The 25,360-nt window shown below is 42.6% G+C and overlaps 1 long non-coding RNA gene across 1 annotated transcript in view; it reads right to left on the reverse strand.

Annotated features, from left to right (window-relative positions):
* Nucleotides 1–22,708: 22,708 nt before the first annotated feature.
* Nucleotides 22,709–25,360, reverse strand: part of LOC124501507 (uncharacterized) — a 40,742-nt gene continuing 38,090 nt past the window's right edge. Inside the window, exon 2 of the long non-coding RNA XR_006959776.1 lies at nucleotides 22,709–22,818. This is a non-coding gene — a long non-coding RNA (uncharacterized LOC124501507). The remainder of the gene's footprint in view (nucleotides 22,819–25,360) is intronic.

A 25,360-nucleotide genomic window follows, 5' to 3' on the forward strand; every position in this document is an offset into this window, starting at 1 on the left:
ATGAATTGACTTGACTGAAGCTGTTCACTTTCTGGATTATCTCTAGACAGGACTCCATCACTTATAAATCAAACAAAAGTCATTTTAGCATCACTCACTATTTAATGTTATTCTCTAGCATTATTGTGGATAATCAGGAGCTGACATGAAGATAAAAAGATGTCTTTCTGTAACCTGGTGAAAATAAGGACTGCAAAGATAAGGGTAGGTAGACTCTCAGAAAGAGGGTAGGAATCATGTGAATCAGGCACTGCAAGCCTTGAAGAATTACATTCATGAATCCAGTCCCAAGCCCCAGATGCCTCAGGTAGAACTGTCAGAAATGTCTGAGATGCTCAGAGCTGGAGAGAGAAAGGGCCCCAAATGGAGGCCTGAATACACATTTCTGAAAACTAAAGAGTAACTTTCATAACCTCATTTCCCCCCAGGAAACAGGGATGAAAGCTTCTATATCCAAATGGTAAATCCAAAAGGTTATATATTTTCTTAACACAAATCAAGAAAGAATGGCCACCCAACCACCATTTATAAATGTTAAAAAAAATACACACTTGTGTGTGGGTGGGGGAGAGATGAAGTGTAGAGAAGGAGAGAATTATGGGGTTGTCCCAGCTGGGAAAGTAGGAGAGACAGAAGTCCGTTTTCACTATGGCATTCTTAGGATTCTAATGGGGGTGAGGGGAGGGAAATATAGTAAAATCTGGAAATGTAAATAACTAATTTCTCTTGGCAAGGAAACATGCCAGGTACTCCTAGTTTCTGTGTGCTGTGTTTTCCCAGCTAAGGACCATCTACTCATCCTCCACTCTCAGCACACTATGGTCACCACCCAGTTCTAGGGTAAAGAGACTCCACAGATTGCCTCACATCATAGTCCCAATCTCATTTCCCTTCTCTCTGGGATCATTACAGAGGTCCTGTGTTATCTTTAAGACTTCAAACATGTATAATTAAAATGGGAGTAGCCCTCAAGTAGCAAAATAATAGACCTAAGTGGCAGTGAACATCTTAGGTCATTCATTCATTTAATAAACATTAAGCACCTTATAAATGCCAGTCCTAGTGCATGATGCTACAAACACAATGGGGAAGAAAAAGATGTGCCCTCTGCCGACATGGCACTCATTGTTGTCAACAATGTTCTTATATAAATTGTGTAACCTGAATCTAATGATAAAAAATGATCAGTGTACAAAGCAACCTTCCAAAGAATATTGATTTGTTATAAAACTGACCTGTACTGTTCAAAACTGTCCATGGCAGGAATGACAGGCTGAGGAACTGTTGCAGATTAAAGGAGAATAAAAAGACATGACAATCAAATGCAATGCAGAATGCTGGACTGCACAGGGATTAGGCAGAAACATTCTGCTATAGAAAAACTGGACATTTAGTAAACTTTGAATATGGGTCATATTTTGTTCACACACACACACACACACACACTGGAGATAGCAAACAAATGTGGCAAAATATTAATAATTGCTCAGCCTTGGTAAAATATAAATGGGTGTTAATTATACTATTCCTGCAACATTCTGTAAGTTGGATATTTTTCAAACTAAAAGGGTAGAAGAAAAACAAGAATGTCCCCATAGGAAACGTTATGGATTCTTTTTCCCTGAATGCCCTTTATAAACAATCTTGCCATTATACTTGTTTGGAATCGAGTCCCACCCTGAATGGTCTAGCCCCAAATCAGGAACTTTAGAAGAGAGGAGTGGGTGGGAAGATAGAACTCTCTTGGCTTTGATTTACAACCAAAACTCAACAGCAAAAATTACTGGAACAAAACCACAACCATGGCTCATGTTAGCACAGTTTTTAAAATTCCATATCCTTACTGTCATTTTGTAGGATGAACACAGACTAATAAGCCAGGGCCGTAGACTTCAACTCTAGAGGCATTGGGAAACACGTGAATGGGCATGAGGCAGAGAAAAATGGGATCTGGCAAATAGGGGTACCAGGTATATGTGCAAAATTTAGGGATACATTGAGGGGGGACAAAGAGAACCAACATTTGTTGAGCTGCAAGTAATGTACACATGCCATTTCATTTAACCCCTATAACATCCCAATTAAATAAGTATTATTGTTTCATTTTACAGACTGAGAGGTTAGACAGCAGTCCCAAGCTCATATAGCCAGTACAAAGAAGAGCTGGAATTTGAATTTTGTTCTTTATTATTTCAAAGATGATAATCTTTCTACTGCATGCAGCATGCTACCTCCACAAAGAGTCAAGACTTCAGGGAATAACTATTAAAGGAGTATTTGAGCCAGTTATTTTATCTGTGCCAGGGTTACCTTCTGCTAATCTCTTCCCTTTCCTCACAAATAGATACTGATCAGCCAGAGCTGCAAGTACTGGGACCATCAAATCTGAGAACTACAATTAAATCTTATCTTGCTAAACTCCAAACCTAACCCAGGGTCAAATGATCTCTAGACTATGCTTTTAGACGCCAAATAAGATTCCAAAGCATCCATGTAGCTATTCCAATAGTTCTGGGATATGATGTTACAGATAATTGTAATTCCTACCTGCAACTTCAGCCCATCTCCTTTCACTTGGCTTTTTGTGGAAATACAGGGTATTAGATCTCTAGATGCCAAATATAAATTGTCCTCCCATGACTTCTTTCATCATCCTATTCTTTTATCCAATTTTTTCTAGTTATTACCTCATTATTAAAATGAAATAAACTGCATTCATGCAGTTAGGGAGCGCTGGAGAAGAAAATGAAACCTTGACTCTCATTGTGTAAAGGAAGATGGAGAACAGACATTTTCTAAAATGAGAGCCCAATGGCAGGAAGATGGTTACAATTTCTTGGACAACCTAAATATCTCTAGTTTGGGATCCCAAACCTCAGCCATCACCCAAGTCTTCCAGACAACAGTCTGTTGGCACATAGTGTTAGGAATAATCTGTTACAAAGGACAGCTCCAACTGGAACATAGGAGGTTAGAATGCAGATGGTGACAGTTTAATGACTATAGTTTAACAAAACATTTTTTTAAGCTTCCTAATTCACCTGGCTATTTGCTCCCCAGATGTGGCTGTCAATCAGGCAGACTAGGAATGTGTGCCAGAAACTGAAATGTCCTCTTATCCTTAACCCAGAAGAACCAGTACCAGAAAAATGTCAGCTCGCTGATCATTCCAAAATTTGATTAACCACTTTCAGAGCTAAAATGGCAGAGTGTTGCTGCAATAGGACTTCAGCTATTTCAGAGTGATCATTCTGACTTGGTTGTTGTTGAAAACAGGAGACCTGATCTGGTAGAAAATATAAAATGGGCATTAGGATTCCCCATTGTGACCCATGTCTGTGACCAGCTCTGAGCTCACAGCACCTAAAGCAAAGTTAGTATTTATTAATCACCCATGGACATCAGGCACCAGTAAGACCTCTTTGTCTGTTTTTGGATCTCTTCAGTATTTTTTTAAGTTATTAAGGGATATGAACTTGAGATAAGGAATAATGGGCATTATGAACATGATATTGGTACAGGAAGATCAACAGAAAAGATAAAGGGTTTCCTTTCTATTTTAGTTTCAAAAGGAAGAAAACTTCAAATATATCCAGAAACAAGGGGATTGACAAAGCAGCCTCTAAGGATCCTGACCTTATTTGGGGAAAGTGCATAAAAATTTGGAACAAATCTAAGGAATTCCATCTGAACTCATTGGTTTCAGATATTTGGGGATCACCAACCTAGACCTCAGTTCAATTCAGATGACATGAAATCACTTAGACATTTAGAACCTTGTCCACAGTAGACCTGTATCTAGTAACTTCCTATGGTTTGCGAATACTGCGTGTCTAAGGCCAGCTTCCTGCCATACTCTCTGGTTCACCCTCCTGCTCCATAAAATTGGTAACTCTGAACAATGAGATGCCCTCAGCTCTCACGAAGATTCACCCTGCTGCCCTTGAAGCAGGATAAAGACCTGAAATACATTCTTCCTGATCGCTACATGCAGCTGATAACTGAAGTGTAAGTTCTCTCTACCCTCCTTCTGGGAAATGACACTTTCCTCAAGTCTTAAAAAGACACACACACACACACACACACACACACACACCCAACCAACCTGCAGTTTCCTCCTCTCTACTAAGTCCAAACTTCTAAGATTGTATTGCCAACGTTCTCTTTTCACTGTTCTTCTACCACTTACTCCTACTGTTAACTTTTGTGGCTCCTGCTTGGACAGGACAAATCTTTTCCCACACATGCACATCTTGCTATCATTATTATCAGCCATCACAGAGACTGCCTTTCTCTGCCTAGAACAAGCTTTTTCCAAATTTACTCAACATGACCCTCCATCCCCAAGCTTCTCTAGGCACACCTACACAGAGATACCTGATCTCTCCAATATTCTCCAGTATGCTCTCCTTGCCCCCTGATCTCCCCTCATTAATGTCCACTAGCCGAGAACTTTTCACTAAGTAGACACCCAGTTAAGGAAGAGGGTAGGAATAGTGGGTGGTGAGGTGGTACTGGGAGCAGAGCTTCTGCCTGATGGTGCTTCTGCTTGCCTTTCCTTCCCCAGCTGAAGCCTAAGGTACAGAGAATTAAACAGTCACATCCAAGGAAGTCCCAAGATTTACATCCCAGTTTGGTTATGTCAGAGATCCAACACAACAACTGAGGCCCAAGTCGCTTTCACCACAACAAAGTGAAAGTACAAAGGAAGTAACCCAAGTCAGTTGAAACAAAGTGTATTATCTGTGACCTTTATGATTTTCTCCAGTGTCATCTCTTTGATGTTTGGCAATTGAACAGATAGACAACACAGTTTTATTACTTCCACTGCTTTACTTTATTTGGAAAATAAGCCAACTAATGCTTTGGCCTTAGGCTACATGACATAAGACTGAAGCTGCATAATTGCATTTAAGGCTAGCCTGAAGAAAGGAGGAATGTACAATGCTCAAATGATTGAATGGTGTGTAGAACATGATTTCACCTGTTTCAGGATTTTAGGAATGTATCTCTGAAATTCCTTTAGATTCTAAGTTCCTGGAGAAAAGAATTTTCTCTATTTGCTACCATTTTTCCTGTACTGTCTATAAATAACTACACAAATGGATTCAATGTACTTTGAGCTGGGTCTGAGTGAGAAATTTGATCGTTCCTCAAGTAGAAGCCACATAAAATTTCTAACTGAGAAGGACTGGATTCAATCTTTTAAAGATAAGATTTCAACTAAGCATAAATGAATACAAGGGGAAATTCCAAGTTAGAAAATTTAGGCACCACACTGATTCTTTGTGTAAAAGAACTCTAGCAAAATCAACATTTTTCTTCCCCTTAAATTATCAACACCACCACTATTATGCCAAAATCATAATGCATTCAGTTACACACAGTGCAAGAACAATGGTGGCAAATACAGAATACCCCTGTCTGGGAACTTACAACCAAGGGCATTTCGTGAAGACCTCCACCCTGCCAAAATAGGTGAAAGATACATAAACTGTGAACCAGGAAGGGTATTCCTCAGTCACAGCAAGAGTATGTCAAGATCCCAGATGGCTTCCTAGTTGATGGAAGGTAAGAGTAGTAAGGACCTCATTTTCCAGTGTTGGCAAGACTACTGAGTATGTTCTGTGCACCATGAGTCAACCTGAGAATGCTGCATGGAAGAGAGGGGAATTACCCCCATCTTGGCCTTGTGTATATCTGTTTCCCAGGAAAACATCAGTTCAAGCTACATTGTCAGCCTTGGACTTACTCTAATAAATAGACCCCCCCCACCAAAAACACAAAACAAACTTCATCACATCTTGAAATAGTAAATCCATTTTGCCTAACTAAACAGATCCAGATAAATATTTGCTACAGATATTAGTAAAGATCTAGATACTAAAATATAAGAATAATATAAAAATATTCTCATTCTTGGTCTGTGCAGAAAAGGAAAGGAGAACCCATTGCAATAGTAATAAGTGTGCTTCTTCTCCTCTGGGGATAGAGAAGTAAAGTTCAGGTAGCTTCCCTGAAAAGTTGGAAAGAAAGCTGAAATAACCAAATTCAGCTCTTACTAAGGAAAATAAATATCCGAACTAATCTCCCAGGAGTCTTCTGAGAACAACCTCACCAAATGGATCACTTACCAGACATCCTCCCAACTGTAATCTCACTTTGTGGTATACTTTGCATGTTACTTGAAAGCAGCCTTTGTCTCCCTTTCTAAAATAAAAATTCCTTAGGGTAGAATCTGCTTCATTTTTTTTCTCATAAGGCTTGAAACCCTTATTATGCAAGTAAATATTACCAGGTGCAACCAAGACTTCAGCTTGAAGGCATGGCAACCCCCAAACTCATTAGACCAGGAAGAAACACATCCACCTCCACCTACTCATCTACCTACCCTAGCACCCCCAGGCCTACACCTCTCAAATACCATTCCAGTCTGGCAGAAGCTGAATTCTGAGTCAGTGAAAACCCATCCTGATGCAAACTAACATGATCCAAACAAACTCTATGTAGATCAAACACATCCAGCCAAATATAGACCCAAATCTATGTAGATGTAGAACAAAACATGTCTGCTTCCTTCCCACAATGACAATGGAGTCCCTGGTACATGCACACACCACATTAGTATCATTTAACCATTATTTGGGTATACAATCAGAGAGCCATAAGTTTTCTAGAGGTTGTGTAGACTCCATATTTTCTAGTATCATTCTAGGATGGTTGTGAAAAGGCACCTTTTCATAGTCATTTTGGGATAACTGCAGAGAAGACAAAGTTAAAAGCAACATTCTGCATTCATGATTTGACACATTTACAGGTTTAATTTCAATCATAATCCATGTTTTGAAATTCTTAATATTTCAATCACACCAAAACAAGATAATCAACTTGACAAATCAGAAAGCTTGAGCTTCTGCTTCTAAAGGTCTTCAGAAATTAGATGCACTACCAGGAAGAATCAGAATTATAATTTCCATACAAGAATAAGAAAGAGATCTGGGGAATGCCAGTCTGCACATGCAGTTAAGGGATTAGAGAGGGATGTGACACATTGATGTCAGCAGTGAAAATCAACTTCTTCTCTTCTTCCCCCTATGCTTCTCCATGCCCTTTTCTCAGCCCCAAATCCTGTCAACACAGAACACCTAATAAAAGTTCTCAGGAGAAACCAGTAGAAGGAAATCCATCTGGCTGTCTACCTTATTTTCCAAACAACTTAATGTAGGATGGCCTTTATCTACAGTGAGCACTGATCAAAAAACACTTTTTCCTAGAAGCTTTGTTGAATACTTTGTTTTTTCCCCCAAGCCCTTCCTTTCCTTGAAGGCACAGATTCTAGAAATCCATCTAATAATCCCATCTATCACTATACTCTTGTCTCCACTTTTAGACTAGTCATTTTGAGTGGTCAGAACCACTGGTTCTTTCTTCTGTGTCCCTCTTCCCAATATACACTCTCAATAATATACTGCACACAAGGTGGCTTTGGAAAGCCAACTATCTCTCTGGTTATCTTCTTTCATATCTTTAAATGTGTCCTTCTGTCCTCCCATGTAAGGACTCGACTGTCTCTTTCTCTCCATCCACTCTCACAAGACTGTGCTTGTTTCCCCTCATAGCCCTGCTGTACATCTTCAATATCTCCCTTGTAATATTAATTTGTTTGGCTTTGTTTTGTTTTAGGAGTGTCACCAGATTATCTGAGTCATATGAAAGTTGTATCATGACTCAAAGTACTGTGTTCTTATCCAAATAATGGTCAATATGATTTCTCCATCAAGACCCATCTGTCTCACCCCAGCTCAGGCATTATAATCTACAACAAATAACTTCTGCCACCACTTTTCAAGGAATACTCTATCTATTTTTCCTTGTTCTTTCTAATCCCCACTCTGCTTTGTGATTTCTGCAGTAATAAAAGAAAAAAGGGATGAGAATAAACCAAAAGAATATAATTGAAAAACTATTTTGATTAGTTTGGAATATACTTGTTGAAGAAAAATGGACTTTCCACACGATTTTGCTAAACTAAGGTTAAAATGAATCTGCCTTCTGGAAGCACATATGTCTTAGTTGATAATGGACAGAAGTTGCCCAAGAATTGCCAGAGGGTAAGAGAAAGACAACCTAGAAATAAACATTTGCCACATATAATCAATAAAACAGGTGCTGTGCTTGGATAAGTGTTATCTAGGCTTCTGGTGTTTGGGTACTGTCCACATGTACATGGAAGTCAGCAGGAGGGTGGAGAACAATTTAATATTCCCATCTCCTTTAAAATTAAACAGTTGCAAATATATTTTGGGATAACGGTAAACTGCCTTTAGGAGACCCAGTGTTTTAAGACCAATAGGGAGCCAAACCCCAGGGGAACTTGGTAAAATTGCCTGCTACAGCCTGAGCTTGCCTATAATCAATCCCCACCACAACTTTTGAAAATTAGATAAGAAAGGCAGGGAGAGACATTCAGCAGTTGTAAAAATAGATATCTAGCTCTTTGAGCATGGAGGAAGAAGTCCCTCAAATCCTCTGTCGTGGTGGTGGAACACTTTATACAGCTGACCTACTACTCTGCAAAGTCCACAACAATGTCCACCCTAAGAGGATATGCTACAGAGACTTAAAATTTCCAGTGAGAAAGCATGGCAAAACACGAAGGAAGCAGCAAAGCCAGATGGAAGAATATTCATTAATTCAAAGAACAGGTCTAAGCATACAATGTGCTGGGCGCTGTGGGAAAGACAAAGATGGATAAAACAAGCTTGGCACCAGGTCAGAAAGGAAAGGCAAGGGAGGAGGACAGGGCAAAGAAGTAGGAAGGATGCCAGAGAAGGTCAAAGAAATAACCTCCCCTAATTAATATTTTCCTCAGCAGAGCTGAGAAGGTTTCTGGTCTGGAGGAGAAGAGAGTGCAGGCCTCTAAACCACTCTGACCCCAGCAAACCTACTTGCCATTCCCAAACTCTCAAGGTCTCTGATCTGCACTGCCCTCCTCCCATCCAGAGTCTGGTTCTGGCGCTATAAAATACCGTCTGCTCTAAAGCCCAAGTCCACAGTCGGTGGAACTCCAGGCCAGCCTTCTTGCTCTCTGGCTCTGTCTGCATTTTCTTGCCAAACTCTGTAAATAGGAGAAATCACTTACCAGGTGCTTTTCCTACCCCAGAGGAGGAAGACCTGAAAGAAAGGGTAAGTAAAACCCAGGGAGAGGGAAGTTTACCCAAGCAGAGTCAGGACCAAGAGTGGAGCTTAGCTGGGCCCACAGGGAGTTGGGGCCATCCCAAGGCAGGGCCTTCTGGAGGTGGAGCCTATGAGAGGCAGGGCCTTAGAGAGGCAGGGCCCTCGAGAGGCGGGGTCCTCAGGAGGCAGGGCCCTCAGGAGGCGGTCACAAGGGAATGGTAAAGAGTGAAGGAAGTAGATTAGGCAAAATCTAGAGGAAAGCTGGAGGAGGGTGATGGAAGACTAGTGGGACCCTACATGAGTGACTTGGTGGACTAAGAGCTTAAGTGGGACTTTGTGGGGAGACTTTTTGGAGGCAAGATGGAATTTAAAAGGAAACAAGCTTCCCAGGGTCCTGGGTTTGGAGGAGGTCCTTGTTGGCAGGAGAAGAGTGAGGGAAGCCATGTGGAGTCCAGCCTATGTCATTTGGAGGCCACTCCCAGATCCAGCTAAAGAGTCCTCTAAGCAGCTCTTTAAAAAGGATGGAAGCACCCCCTAAAACTGCCTGTTCCAGAATCTCCTACTAGGTTCCTCTATCATCACCATCCATCCCTGCCCTCTCACCCATGTTTCCCATCATTCCAGGAATAAAATTAAAAGAGATCTGGCTTAGGCTTCACCATAAAGGACTTTCTGAGATAGTCATTCAGAGTTTGTAGCATATTTTAACTGAATATACATTGAGCATTGTGCTGGAGAAATATATATATATATATATTTTTTTTCCCTGTCTAGAGAGCTTCCTGCTCTAAGTAATCAAAACTAGGGCTGTCAAGACCCTGAATGGTGACCAAAAGAAGGTGCTATCTCATTCCCCTTATTTGTCTTTCTCTGCCTGACTTATTTCCCTTAGCATAATACATTCTACTTCCATACACGTTGTTGCAAAAGGCAAGATTTCATTGTTTTTGATCGCTGAGTAATATTCCATTGTGTATCTTGCTGAGCAATGTCCTGGTACCAGCTTGTCCCAGAAAACATTCACCCAATTGTGCAGTGGCAAAGGCTCAGAGTTTATGGTAAATCACAACACACACCTGGTGCCAGGCTTTGCTGCACTCAGCTGGTATCTTTTCACTATAGCAGAAACGTGGCAGCTCTCTGGGGTCTTCTGTGACTTTTGTCCACAGGGAAGCTGTATGGCCTCTACCAAATGCAGTCCAAGCAGGGGAACCACTTCTCCCCATGTGGCACACAGACCACTCATACCAAGCTGCCTGCTCCTGAGGATTCACTTTCCTTCCTCACCAGAGCATAGCCAGACACTGAGCTCTGAAACTTCAGACTCTGTGCTCCACTGTTTATAGAATGCTGGCAGTAATGAAACCCTTTCCATTCTCCCTAACAATGGTTTTGGGGAACAATGGTTTGCGGAACTTCCAGTTCCCTGCAAGTGTTTTCACTCTTTCTGTCTAGCATCTTTCAGGGATAATGCTTTGCTTGCATGATCCCAATGCACCTCACTTCCCCCCCTTCTCTTTCTCTCTGTCCTCTGTGAAAATGGCTTCCTACACTTGGCAGCTCTGTGGCTTTTCTCTCCCCCAATTCACCTCTCCACACCACAAAGCTGTCGTGTTCTCTGGCTCAAATTATGCAGATTTTGCATTAATTCTCAGGTCAATTTCCTAGGTGTTTTTAATGGTTTCAGGGGCACCTGGGTGGCTCAGTCAGTTAAGCATCTGACTTGATTTTGGCTCAGGTCACCATCTTTTTAGTCTCTGAGTTTGTTGTATTCCTTACCACAGCGCTAATTCTTACTACATTACCATGCATTATATCCTGAAGCTCCTATATTATTTCCCACATTTTACAGGTGAGTAAGTCCAGATGAAGAGGCTACATGGGGAAGAACATGGCTGGTATTCCAACTCAGCCCAAGACCTCTTGCTTCACAACCAGGGAGGTCCTGGCAGAGACTGGGAGCCAGAAGGCAACACCTGAACCTTCACAACAGGAAGGAGAGGAGGAAATAGGTCGAATTGGAGCTCTGGCATGTCCAGAAGAGCCCCCATGGAAGAGGGTGGGGGCAAAGGCCAGCAACCACACCTGAAACTGAGCAAGAAAAGAGAGAATCTGATAAAGAATCAGGGCAGAAACACAGCTAGGACTGGGACTGAGACTGGGAGGCAACATCAGCCTCAGGCAGAATGCAGAAGGGTGGAAGGAGGACCTGCAGGGGGAGACCAAGGCAGAGGTGACTTGGAGGAACAGCCTACAGAGTCTAGGGTGCCAGGGAGGGAGTGATAGCCGCAGAATGGGGGAGAAATATAAAGTCCAGGCAAAAGTATGAAAAGCCTGAGTGAAGGAGAGACCATGTGGAAGTGATGTGGGACTGAGGCAGGTAGAGGAACCCAGGGTGAGAGGCAGTGCTCAGAGAGGGGGAAGCAGGAATAAGCCTCAAAGAGCACAGAGGAGAGGCATAGGATTTGGGAAGGAATGAAGACAGAGAGAGGGTGCACACACACACACACACACACACACACACGAGGCTCTCATCGCACTGTACTCCCAGATCCTGAGAGAGCAGTAGAACCCTTGAAGCAGAGTCTGCATCCCAACCTCTGCAACCTCTACCTGCCCCTTCTCACTGCATTCCTCTCTGGCCCCCGCCTCCTCCTTTCCCTTCTCTGTCTCCCTCTCCTCCCTCTCTGTGTGCACTTCTTTAGGCTATCTGCTCTGCCCTGGCCCTATGCCCATGTATCTGTTTGGCTCTGGATCCATGGCTTTCAAACCCTCTGAGCCTGATTCCAACTCATTTCTCTGCATCCATGTTTATCTCTACTATCTCTGACCTCTGGGTGTCTCTCTGTGTCTGTCTTGGACCTTTCTCTCTGCTCTCTGGACGATCCCCTCTTCCCTCCCTCCCACCTCTGGGTCTGTCTCCTTGTCTCTCCATTCCACTGTGGACTGTTTGTCTCCTGTTAGTCTTGGCTTGAATTTATTGGGCCTTTCTGTCCCTGTCCCTGTGTCCATCTCCCCCTTCTGCCTCCCACATGCTGTCCTGTGGTTCATGGGGTGGGCTGGCACAGAGGACATAAAGGGGATGCAGCAGGCAGCCTTTTATGAGGAAGATGGATGGCTGGCAGATTAGGATGAAACTCAGGTTTCCACTGGAACATTCTGTTCCACCCCTAACATTCTCCACAACTCCAGATGCAAGTTGCCTCCCTGTCTGTTATACTGGCTACTCAGGCACTGAGGCTTGACCCTATCCCCTCCCTAGTTTGTCAACCAGGAGTCACTGGAAATTCTGGGAGGGCAGTCAATGTCCCGCCTCATCCAGGTATGTATGAGTCTGGAGAATTCTGTGAGAAGAGGAGTGAGGAGAGGCAGAAGGCCCACTGGAGGTACTTTGCCAGAAAGGGGTGGGGAGTGCAGGACAGAAAACCTGGGAGTTTTCCCTCTGCATCTTGGGTGAAATCCCCCCAAGTGCTCCTTGCACCTCTCAGATAGGCACACATGGGACAACCAGTCCATGGAGGAGATAGGCAGGTCTTCAATACTCAGAGGAGAATAGAAAATGTGTGTCCCTCTTTTATCTTCTCATGGCAGCTATAACCCTTCCTTGTACATAGGAAGCTCTCAATAAAATCATGGCTAATTTTTATCAGGTCTCCCAAAATAAGTGGAACTCAATATCTTTCAGTATTTCTTCACACCTCCACCCTCACCCCAGTTACTCCTCTTCAGCAACTCAGCATCTGCCCCCAGGAAAGATTCCCCTGCCATGTCTTCCAAGCTCCCGAGTGATCCTCAGATAGCAGCTCAAATTTCAGTTATTTCAACCCCTCCTCCTCCATCACTTACCTGGTGTCCCCTTTTCCCTACTCACCCTTCTTGCCCATCCAATACAATGTGGCCCATTGGATGTGTCCCCAAAGACAGTCACTAATGAGCAGTGAATACTAGAAGGGGAGTCAAGGGCAGCCTGGTGGGTAGGAGGGGACTCCAGAGCTAGCAGATAAGGAGTCCTGTCAGCATCTGTCAAATACGCCATCTCCCTCCAGCATCCCTGTCTCTTGACTCATGGCTTCTGGCAATCCACCTCCCTGCTAACTTGGGTACAATTTCACAGAAGCCTAGATGCATAACCCTGGTCTGCTCCAAACCCATTTTCTCCAGGAATGTCATTAGCCCCTAAATGTTTTCAAAAATTCCTACTACCTGGGAAGCTAAGGTTATAGATGAGGTTATAGATGGAACGTAGAGAAGAGAAGTTGCTCTCTTGGCTCAGTATCTTAATTTCAACCCCTTGTCTCCACTGCACATCCCCGAAAGCAGAACTTAAAACCTCAGGAAATGGAAAACAGAGATAAACCTCAGACAAACTTAAATCTTAAGGAGGTTGTGAGTGCCTCCAGGAACCAGGGGAGTTGGGGGGAAAGATGAGGTTAGAGGACCAAAGGTCCCTTTTCCTGATATAGGCAATTTCCACCAGGGAGCAAGGGAAGATGCCATATGGGCTAGAGCAAAACCTTCTCAGACCTACATAGTACTCAGCAACCACAAGAGGACGGCAGAGAACGTCTCTGGCTGCAGAGCCATTCCTCCATGCTGGGTGCTGAAATAGGGCTGGGTTGCCCAGACTGGGGAATCAGTGGCTCCAGCAAGAACCCATGAATTTCTGAATTCAGGAAACCCCTCATGCAGCCCTTTTCACTGGCATCCCTTATTCCTTTTGGCCCCTGAAATGCCATCACCCACTCCAGTCCCCTTCCCTTTTCTGGTCCCCAGCACTGAGGCTGCTGGCACAGAAGGAATTTGTGGCTTTTCCTTTATTTTTGGACAGCAGATGACATCCCATCTCAGAGAAGTGACACGTCATAGGGTCCCAGCTGATAACTAGGGCCAGAACTGGAACCCACATTTTCTTGATTCTCACTCCAGGGGTCTTCCCATTGGTGCTGACTGCTGCTCCTAATAGAAAAGCTTACTTTGCAGGCCCCAGTGAGAAGCCAGATCACAATTCTTGGTTTAAAAAAAACATGTCAAAGCTGTGCCCTTCCCCATGTGATTCATGTTTACGTACATGACTGGTGCACATGGGACTGTTAACCACAGAGCACAGACATGTACACCACAAACACTGTGCTGTTCACACCCTCACCCTCAGCACACACACCCCTCTGCCCCTCAGAGTCCTACAGCCCTGGCACCTCTCTTCCTACTTCCTGAGCTGCAAGAGGAACATTTCTTCTTTCATAATTTGCTGTTTATCCTGTGTTTCCACAGGCTTCTCAAAGCTGTAGTCAGGGAAACACATTCCCTTTCTAATCTGGTCCCTCCTACCGTAGCCTCTGTTTCTGCTGCTTCCCCTGGCACAGCTTGGAATAACATGGGAAACAGGAAAAACTGTTGATCTCTAAGCTCCCGTCTCTGAATCTGCCCTGTTGATCATGGCCATTCTGCCCAGGAGAGTTCTGTGATCCACCAGCTTTAGCCCCACATCCTCTTAGTGTCCATATACTCTGACCCACTTCCCTATCCAGAAGAAACTACTTCTATACTTTTGGCTGAAGGTGATTGACTCCAATTTAACCAACTTAGCCTGGGATTATGGGGCACAAAGTACAACCAGAAATTTGAGTTTAAACTCTGTAAGAACTTCCCAGCACAAGTGGTCTGAAGCCTTAGCTTGTATGAAATTCAGTAATAATGCATATTTGGCTTACCAGGTGCCTCCAAGAGACAAGGACTTGTTTTGGACCTGTCTGGGTAGTACTGACTAAAGACAAGTCTTCACTGTGATTTTGGTCATCCCAGCCTCAGAAGGTGGCACACAAAGAGTTCTGGAAACTCTAAGGCCCTTGGAAAGAATGGGTGGGGCCTAGAGGTAGGAATAACAGCCTGGTTACATCATTCCCAAATCCTGGGGGTGTGGGTGGGGGAGAGAGTAGGCCTGAACCCTCCACTGTCTGGCCACACTCCCATCCTGACCCCACCTCTTTATGGCCCTCCCTGGTCAGAATAGGGCGTCTGAGTTCTTCCAGTGCAAGTCCTGAGTGAAGGCCTCAGGACCCAGTCTCCACCCAGCCTCAGACCTGGAATCCTGATGCCATCCCTCTGTACCTGGCAGGGCAGAGGCACCCATTGCTCAGATTACCCAATCCCCTCACACCCCAAGCACAGACAGCCTTCCTCCTCTGCCCTCCCAACTCACCCCACCCCATACCACAGCCTGAATCCTGCAAGAAGGTTGCACAAATCACATCAAAGACATCTTCAGCTATGAGTCTTCAGCTCCCCTGCGACAGCTTTCACACATACACATATGCACACTTGCACCTGCACACATGCAGATACACACACCCAGATGTTCACACTCATACATACACACAGACACATACCCTCAAATACACACATATACACACCCATTTATCACAAACATTCCCACATGTTTCCAACACAAAGACACATACTCACAAACTCCTACCTTTACAGACAGGCATGCACACCCAAACTTACACACTGTCATACTCTTATCACATATACTGTGCACACATATACTCCACTCTATTCTTTTCTTGTAAGGAGCCAGTGCCCAGTCCTCTAGATTCTAGAGATCTAGAAATGCCCAGGAAAAGGATGGAAACCCACAGGAAACCAATTTCCAGTTTCCTGGCCCACACTGGAACTCCTTTGCTATATTCTCCTTCCTGACACAGAGTCTCTAGAACTTAGGCCCACACAATGGAAGGTGAACCTGCATAAGTAATTCATTCCTTCATACAACAAACACTTTTGAGCACTTATTAGCCACAACCCACCTTGCTCTCCATCCCCAGGCCTGAAGCTGAGGCAGACACATAACAGAGTAAGACTTTCTGCCCAGTGGTGTTATGGAAGGAGCAAGAGCTCAGGAGTCAAAGACCTGAGTTCAAATCCAGATTTGCCTCTTAATAAGCTATGTTATCTTGGTCACTGACATAGCCTCTCCGAGACTCAATTTCATCACCTGTAAAGTTGGATTAATAAAATATACCTAATAATTGTGTGAAGATTAAGACAGTCCATCAGGACTATGTCTACCTGTGAAAGCCACCCCATTTCAATCCCCAAGCGTCTGTGGTGAGCATCACCCCAACACCCTTCCAGTCTTGTGTCCATGAAACAGAAACCCAGTCTCCTTCAGGGTCAGACCGCCAAGTCCTCACACCTGGGGAAACTTGATCTCAACTTGGCAGGTTCTATCCCATTCCCCTTTCCCCACACCAGCCCCCACTCCTCTTGTTCCATCAGTCTCTTGCTCATTTGCAGATTGTGTTTTCCATAATAAACTTTATTTTATTTTATTTATTTATTTTTTAATGTTTATTTTTGAGAGAGGGAGAGAGACAGAGCGTGAGAAGGGGGTGGGGGTGCAGAGAGAGAGGGAGACACAGAATGCAAAGCAGACTCCAGGCTCTGAGCTGTTAGCACAGCTGAGCTGTCAGCACAGAGCCTGATGTGGGGCTCGAACCCATGAGCTGCGAGATTATGACCTGAGCCGAAGTCAGACGGCCAACTGACCGAACCACCCAGGCACCCCCTCTTTATTTTATTTTTTAACATCATAATGATTTATTGACTATTTATGTAAATTTAAAAAAGAGAAAAGAATAATGTAACACCCATACACCTAAAAGTTGAAAATATGAACATGCTATCAGATCTATATTTTAGATACTATAGCATTATGGATCCAACTGAAACTCCTCTTTGATTGCATATTGTTTCTGTAATCAGCATACAGCATTGCTGTGTATCTGTACATGTTGGCAGTTATTAGACATTAATAAATCTTTTATTATAAAAATTAAATATCTCTATAATTTTCTAAAGAGTAAAAACATCATTTCACAAGCCATAGCAGGGTGGACATTCAGTACTAGAACTGAGTGAGACCTCTTGAGTTTCAAACTTCTGATCCCATTCCATAATAACCTTTAAAGCGACTGACAAAAGCTTAAATGTTCCAAATGGAGTGCTGGGCCGATGCATGAGATGGACATGAAGGGTTAATCATCCCGCATGGAGCTCTCCTGTAGAAAGTCATCATTACCTTCTCTGATTACTCCAATTCTGAAACATTCTTCATGGACAGTACTGTGGACAGTTATATGACAAGACTAGCTGTGACAAGCAGATGTGGGAGAGATTTCTTAAACTCATGAATACTAAACAGTTGCTCCAAAGAAACCCCACTGGATTCTGAGCTCAGAGCTGAGAAGCAGCCCAGCCCACCCCCACCCTGATGGGCAATACCTGCAGGTTTCTTGGGCTAAAGGGAGCATGAATTGCACCCCTTCCCCTGCTGTTCAGGTGGTTTCCTCAAGTCCATTCAGAGTCAGGCCTCAGTCTGAGTGGGAAGTGTCTCTGGAGGTCTTTCCCTCTCCTTCTTGGGATCCTCAAAGGACCCACAAACATCCTTGTTTCCATGACACAGGCTTACTCTCTACAATCCTCCCAGGCTCTGACTGCTTCTGTACTACTGTCTGCCTTCTCCTCCCAGTGGGATCCTCCTCCAGTCCTTCCAGCAACCTGCCACCCTGACCATCTCTGAGTTTCCATCTGGCATTGTCCCATCCTGGTTCCTCCACCTCCCTGCCCTACCCACCTCCCATCCCTCTGACCCTCTGCACTGCCCACCTCCTTCTATATCCCTCCCACCTTTACAACCTTCCACCTGACCCAGCCTGCCTCCCTCCCCTCCTTGCTCACCTCCCCCAGAAAACCCCAACTCCTAAGTGAGCTCCACTTTCCAATTACCTCCATCTCTCCAACCCACTGCATCCAACCATTTTGCCCCATTTCAAGTCATTTCTACATCTGCTTTCACAGCTCTCCCACCCTTCAGAATCTAGGGAGAAGAGCAGGGCTCAGAGCCCAATGAAAGGAAGGACATTGCCCCTTCTCTCTCCTTCTGCCCTCTGCCTGCTGTCCCCCCCCCCATCTTCCTGTAGGCAGACCCTGTCAGGTGTAAAGGAGAGCTGAAGAAATATCTCTCCATCAGCAAAGTGATGGGCGGGGGCTCACAGAGGAAAAGGGTGACCAGGAGAAAACCTGGCAGGCACTTCAGTCCTACCTGGGGAATGCCCTGCCCACCACAACTAGCCCCATGCTTGTATAAAATGGAAATTCTGCTCTTCTCTCCATTAGAGGACAAAGTTTATTTGGATTTTTGGTCTCCTCTGTATAAGAAATTATAAAGTAAGGGTTTTTTTTTCTTCTTTTCCTTGCCCAGAAAACCAGTTTCCGTGTTTTATCTTTATCAGGTCTTTGGTTACTTAAGAGAACTAAAACTTCTCAATGTTAAAGGAACTAAGTTTTTCTAACAACTATGACCTTCTGTAGAATCTTATTGCCAGCCTAAGTAAATAATTACATATTAAGTTTTTGCAAAGGTCTGTAGTTATATTTAGGTGTTTGCTTTAGAACTTTCTGAGATTTTGGAGAAGCCAAGATGGTGGAACTGCATGGAAGTTTTTTTGTGTCTCACATCAATGAAATACAGCCAGGTCAACACTAAACCAGCCTGCACACGTAGCAAACTGATTTGATGCTTAACACAACAATCTTCACAACTTGAACCACAGCACTCAGCAAGTACATGGCGTGGAGAAGTGAACTGGGGGAGAGAAGCCGCCGAGGGCAGGGAGCTATTTTTGCTTGTGGAGAGAGGATGGAAATGGCGGGGGGGGGGGGGGGGGGCGGAGAATATGTGAAAAACAGCTTTTTTTTTCAAAAAATATAAATGGAAGGAAAACCTCCAAATTCATGCTATGAAGCCAGCATTACCTTGATTTCAAAACCAGACAAAGACCCCACTAAAAGGAGAACTATAGACCAATTTCCCTGATGAACATGGATGCAAAAATCCTCAACAAGATATTAGCCAACTGGATCCAACAATAAATTAAAAAAAATATATTCAACATGACCAAGTGAATTTATACCTGGGATCCAGGACTGGTTCAATATCCCCAAAACAATCAATGTGATACATCACATCAATAAAAGAAAGGACAAGTACCACATGATCCTGTCAATAGATGCAGAGAAATCATTTGACAAAATACAGCATCCTTTCTTGATAAAAACCCTCAAGAAAGTAGGGATACAAGGATCATTCCTCAAGATCATAAAAGTCATATATGAAAGACCCAATGCTAATATCATCCTCAATGGGGAAAAACTGAGAGCTTTCCCCCTATGGTCAGCAACAAGACAGGGATGTCCACTCTCACCACTGTTATTCAACATAGCATTAGATGCCTTAGCCTCAGCCATTAGACAACACAAAGAAACAAAAGGCATCCATATCGGCCAGGAGGAGGTCAAACTTTCACTCTTTGCAGATGACATGATACTCTATGTGGAAAACACAAAACATTCCACCAAAAAACTTCTAGAATTGATTCATAAATTCAGCAAAGTTGCAGGATATAAAATCAACGCATAGAAATCGGTTGCATTCCTATACACCAACAATGAAGTGACAGAAAGAGAAATCAAGGAATCAATCCCATTTACAGTTGCACCAAAAACCATAAAATACCTAGGAATAAATCTAACCAAAGAGGTGAAAAATCTATACACTGAAAACTATAGAAAGCTTATGAAAGAAATTGAAGAAGACACAACAACGTGGAAAAAGATTCCATGTTCCTGGATAGAAAGAAAAAAAAACTGTTAAAATGCCGATACTACCCAAAGCAATTTACATATTCAGTGCAATCCCTATCGAAATAACACCAGCATTCTTCACAGATCTAGAACAAATAATCCTAAAATTTGTATGGAACAAGACCTCGAATAGCCAAAGCAATCTTATAAAGAAAACCAAAGCAGGAGGCATCACAATCCCAGACTTCAAGCTATACTACAAAGTTGTAATCATCAAGGCAGTATGGTACTGGCACAAGAACAGACACTCAGATCAAGGGAACAGAATAGAGAACCCAGAAATGGACGCACAAAGCTATGCCCAACTAATCTTTGACAAAACAGGAAAGAATATCCAATGGAATAAAGACAGTCTCTTCAGCAAGTGGTGCTGGGAAAACTGGACAGCGACATGCAGAAGAATGAACCTGGACCACTTTCTTACACCATACACAAAAATAAACTCAAAATGGATGAAAGACCTCAATGTAAGACAGGAAACCATCAAAATCCTCGAGAATAAAGCAGGCAAAAACCTCTTTGATCTTGCCTGCAGCAACTTTTTACTCAACACGTCTCCGGAAGCAAGGTAAACAAAAGCAAAAATGAACTACTGGGACCTCATCAAAATAAAAATCCTCTGCACAGTGAAGGAAACAATCAGCAAAATTAAAAGGCAACCGACAGAATAGGAGAAGATATTTGCAAATGACATATCAGATAAAGGGTTAGTATCCAAAGTCTATAAAGAACTGATCAAACTCAACACCCATAAAACAAATAATCCAGTGAAGAAATGGGAGAAGACATGAATAGACACTTCTTCAAGGAATACATCCAGATGGCCAACTGACACATGAAAAAATGCTCAACATCACTCATCATCAGGGAAATACAAATCACAACCACAATGAGATACCACCTCACACCTGTCAGAATGGCTAACATTAACCACTCAGGCAACAACAGGTGTTGGTGAGGATGCAGAGAAAGAGGATCTCTTTTGCATTGTTTTGGGAATGCAAGCTGGTGCAGCCACTCTGGAAAACAGTATGGAGGTTCCTCAAAGAATGAAAAATAGAACTACTCTATGACCTAGCAATTGCACTACTGGGCATTTATCCACGGGATACAGGTGTGCTGTTTCGAAGGGACACATGCACTCCCATGTTTATAGCAGCACTATCAACAATAGCCAAAGTATGGAAGGAGCCCAAATGTCCATCGATGGATGAATGGATAAAGAATTTGTGGTATAGGGGTGCCTGGGTGGCTCAGTCGGTTGAGTATCCGACTTCGGCTCAGATCATGATCTCGTAGTCTGTGAGTTCGAGCCCCACATTGGGCTCTGTGCTGACAGCTCAGAGCCTGGAGCCTGCTTGGGATTTTGTGTCTCCCTCTCTCTCTGCCTCTCCCCTGCTCATGCTCTCTCTCTCTCTCTGTCAAAAATAAATAAACGTTACAAAAATTAGAAAAGAAAAGAAGTTGTGGTATGTGTGTATGTATATATATATATATATATATATATATATATATATATATACACACATACACACACACACAATGGAGTATTGCTCGGCAATCAAAAAGAATGAAATCTTGCTATTTGTATCTAAGTGGATGGAAGTGAAAGGTATTATGCTAAGTGATATTAGTCAGAGAAATACAAAAATCATATGACTTCACTCATATGAGGACTTTAAGAGAAAAAAACAGATGAACACAAGGGAAGGGAAATAAAAATAATATAAAAAACAAGGAGGGAGACAAAACAGAAGAGACTCATAAATATGAAGAACAAACTGAGGGTTGTTGGAGGGGTTGTGGGAGGGGGGATGGGCTGAATAGGTAAGGGGCATTAAGGAATCTACTCCTGAAATCATTGTTTCACTATATGCTAACTAATTTGGATGTAAACTTTAAAAAAATAAAAAATTTAAAAAAATTCTTAAAAAAGAAAAGTAAAAAAAATTATAAAATAAATAAACAAACATTATTTTTTTTTAAAAGAAAGAAAGATGACTTTGGTAAATTCTTGAGCCAGTTCATCTGCAGGGACTCCCTTGAGTCAGGTTAAAGCAGGTGGGCCTTCTATCAATTTTACTACTTCAGGACCCTTCCCCAATCCCATGGGAATAGTTTTTCTTTGAATGAACAGCACTGTTCTTACTGTTGGGCCTGGGAGAAGGGAAGAATAACATAACTGTGATGGAACAGACAGGACAGTCAGCAGAACTCAAGCATAGTCACAAAAAGGCAAAACCAAAAGTGCCTGGGCACAGTTCTAGATGATAGATATAGAGATGAAGAGATGATAGATAGAGATAGAGATAGAGATAGAGATAAAGATAGAGATAGAGATAGAGATAGAGATAGAGATAGAGATAGAGATAGAGATAGAGATAGAGATAGAGATATAGTTCTGAATGGAAAGAAATGATGATTGTTAAGGAAGTCTTCTAAAACTGAAGATAGTTTTAAAGGGTTAGCACAGTGCTAGCCTGAAAGGAAGGAGCATTTTCTGTATCAAAGAACAGTGTAAGGATCAAGTCAATTGAACATGAATTTATTAAAAGCTGTTTATATGCCTGGCCCCCAGTTGGATGTTCTGAGGGAATGAACAAGATACACTCCTTACCTAAGATATAAATCACCAACAAAATGAAGAAAATAAAGACACCCAGATAACTGTGGTATTTTTTTTTATTTCAGCTTTATTGAGGTATAATTGACATATAAAATTATAAGATATCTAAGTATACATTGCGGTGATTTGATAAACATATACATTTTGAAATGATTCACCATGATTTCTCCACTATGAAGGTATTAAGGATGAAATACTAACCTACATCTTGATTAAATAAAGGTAAATGTCCAAAGGGCGACTTTATTTCCAACACTTCATCATACATGTGAGGGGCTTCAGCTGGAGCTTTGCTTTTCAGTGTGTGGTCCCTGTATTAGAAGCATCAACATCACTTGGGAACTTGTTAGAAGTAAAAGTTCTAAGCCCCACCAGATCTACTGAATTGTAAACCCTAGGAGTGAGGGCCAGCAATGTCTGTTTTCACAAGCCCTCCAGGTGAGGTGACACCTGCTGAAGTTTGAGCACCCCTGAACAGAGTACTATTCCTGGCTTCTCTCCCCTCCCCTCACCCACACTTTGACTTTGTTTAGTGGGTTGAAAAGACAGCAACTGAGAATAACCAGCTTAGACCATAACATGATCCAGTCGGCTGTGTTGTTGTTGTTGTTGGTGGTGGTGGTGGTGGTGGTGGTGTGTGTGTGTGTGTGTGTGTCTTATCCAGAAACAACATGCCCACAGGACATTTTCATTCCAAGCTATTCATACATGAGAAAATCTAATAAATGCAGGCTCTCTCCTATGGTGTAGGGTGGGGGTGCTCAGCACTATTTGTGATGAGGAGTAAGTCTAGCTTATTTAGGGATGCAGTATTAGCAAATCAATTAGGCTGCAGATCTAAAGATGAAGGTTTAATTATCTGTCTCTATCAATAGGTTCCAAACATAAGAGGGAGAGATGGGGTATGATTTATTAGATCTCTACAGCTCTAAGAATGGGTTGTAGTGAAAAGTGGGCAGAATACTGGTTCAAATCACATGCAGTAGAGACTTAGTTCAGAGAATGAGAGGACACAAGAACCAGAGGAAATCTTAGAATTATTTAAGTAAACAAAACTTTAGAAATGATCAGTTCTGACCTCTCATGTTACAGATAAATAAGGAGAGTGTTGAGGGAACTGGGAGGCTTGCTCAAGGTCACATGGCTACTTAGTGGTGGAAACAAGACCAGAACCCAGGACACTTGGTTCTCAGCTCTGTGCTTTCTGAGCAGGTGGACAAAAGCTGACAATTGTAGAGAAACTTTCAAGTCCAAGAATGCAGATATCGCCAAGTAGAAGAACCAGCCCCAGAGATTTTCAGTATGGGTAGTAGGTTTAAAGCCAAAGTGCTTTGTGGTCAGAGGAAAGCCCTGGCTCCAATCCACCTGTGCATGTTCTGTTGCCCTCTCTTACAGCCAAGGCTCAGGCTACACTACATGCTCAGTGTGCTCTGAACACTCCTTCCTTTTCCCATGCTTTTCCTAGAGTTGTTCTCTCTTCCTACAATCTCTCCCTGCTTCCCATGTGTGGCAAAAATCCTATGTGTCCCTGGGGAGAGCCAATTCAAATGCCATTCCTCTACAAAGTCTACTCTGATTTCACGGATCAACCCTCACTACTGTGTCATCCACGAATGATCATCCTCCACTCTGAATTCCCAGGACATTTTATTTGCATATTACTTAGGACAACACTTTCTACCTTATGCTACAGCTAGGCTTTACCCTTTGCATTAGAATTTAAGCTCCTTAAGGGCAGGGGCCGTATTTCATCTCTTTCTGGCCTCTTGTCTCCCCTTTATTATTTTCTGAAGTATTAATTAACATGCAGTGTCATTCTATTATTCCCGGGTGTACTATATAATATTTCTATGATTCTACACATTTCTCTGCTCATGAAGATGAGTGTGCTCTTAGTTCCTTTGTTTATTTCACCCATCCTCCCACCCACCTCCCCTCTGTCAACCACTAGTCTGTTCCTTGTATTTAAGAGTCTGGGGGATGTTGCTTTTTTGTCTCTTTTTGTTTGTTTGTTCATTTGTTTTATGTTTTAAGACATAAGTTCAACATATGAATGAAATCATATGGAATTTGTCTTTATCAGGCTGACTTATTTCACTTAGCATAATACCCTATAGGTCCATCCATGTTGTTACAAATGACAAGATTTCATTTTTATGGCTGAATAATCTTCCATTTGTGTGTGTGTGTGTGTGTGTGTATCACATCTTTTTTTTATCTATTCATCAATTGATGGACATTGTGTTGTTTCCATATCCTGGCTATTGTCAAGTAACACTGCAATAAACATAGGTGTACATATATGTTTTCAAATTAATGTAACTAAAAAGCTTTTGCACAACAAAGGAAACCATCAAAAATGAAAAAACAACCTACAAAATGACAGAAGATATTTCCAAATGATATATGTAATAAGGGGTTAATATATGAAATACATAACGAGCTTACACAACTCTACACCAAAACACAAATAATCCATTTTAAAAATGGAGGTCAAGAGGGGTGCCTGGGTGGCTCAGTCGGTTAAGATTCTGACTTTGGCTCAGGTCATGATCTCATAGTTTGTGAGTTTGAGCCCCATGTCGGGCTCTGTGCTGATAGCTTGGAGCCTGGAATTTTCTTCAGATTCTGTGTCTCCCTCTATTTCTGCACCTCCCCTGCTCGCTCGCTCACTCTCTCTCTCTCAAAAAAAAAATAAAATAAACATTAAAAAATTAAAAACAGAAGTCAAAGCACACATGAAAACATGCTCAGCATCACTCATCATCAGGGAAATGTAAATTAGAACTACAATGAGATATCACATTACACCTGCCCCATGGCTAAAATTGAAAAGACAAAATAGGGGCGCCT

This window comes from Lynx rufus, unplaced genomic scaffold (genome assembly GCF_022079265.1).
Source record: "Lynx rufus isolate CCGP_SWC_20201006 ecotype Redwood Valley unplaced genomic scaffold, mLynRuf1.p SCAF_7, whole genome shotgun sequence".
Taxonomy (NCBI): Eukaryota; Metazoa; Chordata; class Mammalia; order Carnivora; family Felidae; genus Lynx; species Lynx rufus.